The sequence below is a fragment of the Hakea prostrata genome, chromosome 2, assembly GCF_041222555.1.
Source record: "Hakea prostrata isolate BN-2017 chromosome 2, UWA_Hpros_2, whole genome shotgun sequence".
NCBI classification, from domain to species: domain Eukaryota; kingdom Viridiplantae; phylum Streptophyta; class Magnoliopsida; order Proteales; family Proteaceae; genus Hakea; species Hakea prostrata.
Window position 1 is genome coordinate 10817133 of NC_142601.1, and position 3897 is coordinate 10821029.

The 3897-nt window shown below is 34.3% G+C and overlaps 1 pseudogene; it reads right to left on the bottom strand.

Annotated features, from left to right (window-relative positions):
- Positions 1–1941: 1941 nt before the first annotated feature.
- LOC149023706 (small nucleolar RNA U3) lies at positions 1942–2105 on the bottom strand (annotated as a pseudogene).
- Positions 2106–3897: the final 1792 nt, after the last annotated feature.

Consider the following 3897-nt stretch of genomic DNA (forward strand, 5'->3'; position numbering starts at 1 on the left):
TCTTTTATCATCAAAAAAGCTGTTAAGGTTGGTGTATAATGTCTATTTTACCCTTTATTAGAATTAAAAAGACAAAAGATAAGATTATATTTATTTTGGAAAATAAACTATATGAAATACTAATTTTACTCTTATATTCCAAAGTGTCATCTGACATTAATAACCTCTTAACATAATGAAAAGATAATAAAGGTTGGATAAGTAATTTCAGAATGTCTTTTACCAAAAGAAATATACAATTTAAAAAGATATAGAGGTGAATAATAAATTAACGTATAATACAATAAAATATTAGTAATTTCTAACAAAGGGCAAGATTGACTGAGGCATACAACAATAACACCACCTCAAAACAGTGATGGGAACTAATAATTGAATGAAAAACAAATTTTGATCAGTAAAATAATTAAGGTATAATGTATGGAATAATAGTAATTATTACTTTCTAACAAAAAACAGACACATACAACAATAACATAAGGGTGTCAATCACTACGGTACCAACTTTGAATACCAAAAACCAGAACTTTACCGTATTGAATTTATAGGGTACGGTACGGTTTAAGCATTTGTAAAAACAGTTCGATACGATTTCGGTATTAAATCAATGTAGGAAAACGGTTTAAATACGGTATATAATGCGGTACAAGTTTAGTACGAACGAACCCATGCCATTTTTGTTATTAGTTCATTAAAATCCTAATGAAATTGTGATCAAACAATCAATAAAATCCAATATTAACAAAGACAAAGCATGTAAATATAATTAATAGAGACAAAACAAGTAAATCTAAGAAGATGAGTGAAGGACGAAACAAAAAACTGAAATAGGGAATTAAGGATTGTAAAGGTAAAGTGTTTCAATTGTAAAATTACAATTTATATTTCTTAATTTGATACGGTACCGATTCGGTACATACCGGTATGAGTACCTAAACTAAAAAATGTACCGAAGAAATTCGGTTTCTATACATACTGTTGATACGGAATCTCGCCCGTCCTTCCCTGTCACGAACCTGCAAGATACGAGCTCGACCTTGGGGGGTCGAGGTACGTCTCCGACGAACAAGTCAGTACCAATAATATGATCTCAACTACTCAATAGAGAATTCAAGTAATTGATCACAAGAAGTATGAATACCCCTTCTCTAGTGTTTACCAGAGGTCTTTATATAGTGTATGGTGATAGAGTTATATTCGAAATAACCTGCTATGAGTTGTTGTAGGAGAGTAACTCTTTTAGAAGAGTCCTTTTACCTTACTAACTCTCTTTTCCAGTTGTTTGGTGGTAGGAGTCTACCTACACCAGGCCATCTCATATTGCTATAAAGATGGACTTTTTAATGTGGTCGGTCCTACCATGAACCGCCTGGCCGGATCCTGTTGGGTTGTAATCCTGGTCGGACCGTTCAACCGTCGGTTCAAACCGGAGATATAGAATGACCATTTTAGTCATTAACACATACCTTACCAAATTTTAAACGATATGGTGCGATTTTAGATGGCACGGTACAACTAATCAGAACCACCAGGCAACGTGAATCTCACTCTATCATGAACAATCGGGACCTCCCCTGAGGCCCTCACGGGCCGTCCCCTCCGCCTTCTTCGACTAAGACCTTCGCCAATCGGAGAGGACGGCCGATTGAGTCGGAACCTGAATTTAAAGATGGAAGACCCGGATGGACTTAATTAGGAGCATGGGCAACCCCTCGCGCACGAGATAGCAATGAAAGGAGATTTACCGGTCGGGATCGAGTGATCAACACCTCGATACGATTAAATAGTTGGTATGCAATTGACACCCTTACCATAACAGCCCCTCAAAACAGGGATGGGAACTAATACTTCAATGAAAAACAAGATTTGATAAGTAAAATAATTAAAATATAATGTATGGAGTAAAATAGTAATTATAATTTTTTAACAAAAAAAGTTAGGAGTCTGTCAGACAGACGTGCAACCACCCCACGATTGGAATCAACCGTGAGAACGATCCTCTATGCACGGCCTTGATTCATCCACCAAACTTAGATTTCTAATCCTTAGAACTCAAGGATACAGAGCTACGAGCCTATAAAACAGATCTGTTCAAGTAAGGTCGCGACATTCATTCTTACATTCGGAATTAATAATTTACAAAGTACGCCTTCAGCCGAAGTGGGACTATAAGCAAGAATGTTATTGACCACAAAAAGATAAAAAAGAATATACGTAGGGCCCGCCTCTCCAATATCAGGCGAGGATTCCACCTTTTGTTCCATCCGTGTTTAATTTATTGGTTCTCATGTGGTGCTTGAGCTTTTTCCCTTTCAAAAAATCGAGTAGTGGTTAGTCATTGGTCAGGTGGTGGTAGATGGATTGATAGAGGATTAAAACCAACAGCTATCATCTTTTCCTTGTAAGGATTGTGGGTAGTATGATATTAGTCAGGGTAGAGTTACGTTTACATCAATAGGGTTTTTTGCTTATATTTTGTTTAGATGGAAGATTACAATGTGTAGTTTTTTAATGGAAATGAATGATTTGATTTAAATAATTTGTTCCCGTACAAGGAATCAATGTGGATTATCACCTTCACAACTGCTAGAAACTTCTCTATAAACTTTTCTAGAATATCAACTAGAAACATACCTCGAAGATTTCTGTCAAATAAATCTACAAGATTTTGAGAATATCATAACAGAAGAAACTTTATATTATAGCATAGAAAATAATAAAGATATTCAGCAAGTAGTAAGAAATTTAAAGAAAATAGACATAATAAGTAATAAAAATCCATTAAAACATTGGAAGGTAGACAAGCCCTTGTAATACATATGAAGATGCTTATAAAATTCCAGATATGGATTATCTTCTTAGTTACATACAAGATTGTAAAATATTTAGTAAATTCGACTGTAAATCTGAATTCCATTAAATTAAAATGCATGCAGAATTTATTGAATTGACTGCATTCACCACAACTGAATGACATTATAAATGGTTAGTAATGCTCTTCAGACTTAAGAATACTCATTCTGTCTGCAAAAAAACATACGGACAAAATATTTTTTAAACATAGAAATTTTGCTATAGTTTACATTGATGACATATTAGTCTATAGTAAAACACCCCATGAACATATTAGCCATATTAGCCTTGTGACATACTATATATATATATATATATATATATATATATATTTCTTTTCCTTAGCTGAATCTTTTTCTTTTCTTTTTTTTCAACGTTTTGTCCACGTTTCACCCACTCTATGATCTTTCAAACACCTTCTACTTTTTTTCAACTAATTACTTTAACAAGTAATCATTACATGGAACAAGTAAAAAGGTTTAAAACCTTTAGCCCAATAGTCGTTACCGATCTACCGCCAAACCTTTTTTTCTTGGCAGCCTCACGATCTATACTCGCATCGCTGCAAATCTCTCTCTTTTTTTCACCGATCAAACCATAAGAAAAAAAGAAGGAAAAGAGAAAGAAAAAATCATGATTCTAGATCCAAAACGTATATTCGATCAATCCGTCAAAACCTTCTTTACTCTCCATAAACCATCCTCTCTTTTCTTGAATCTTCAGACACCTCTAGCAACCATCTACCGAATATTGATATAATACCATCCTCTCTTTCCTGAATCTTCAGACACCTCTAGCAACCATCTACCGAATATTGATATAATACCACTTATTGGGATTACGGATGAACAAACACAAACAAATAAAAAACACAAATGAAGCACACAACAAATTAATGTTGTCCAACAAAATTCTGTCTTGCTTCCACCAAAGAGAAAAGAAGTCACACTCTTTCTTATGAACCTTATATCACTCTCACACCTCACAAAATGCTACATCTTTGTTTGTCCCTAATCCCTATTCTCGAGATGGGTTCCCCAATCT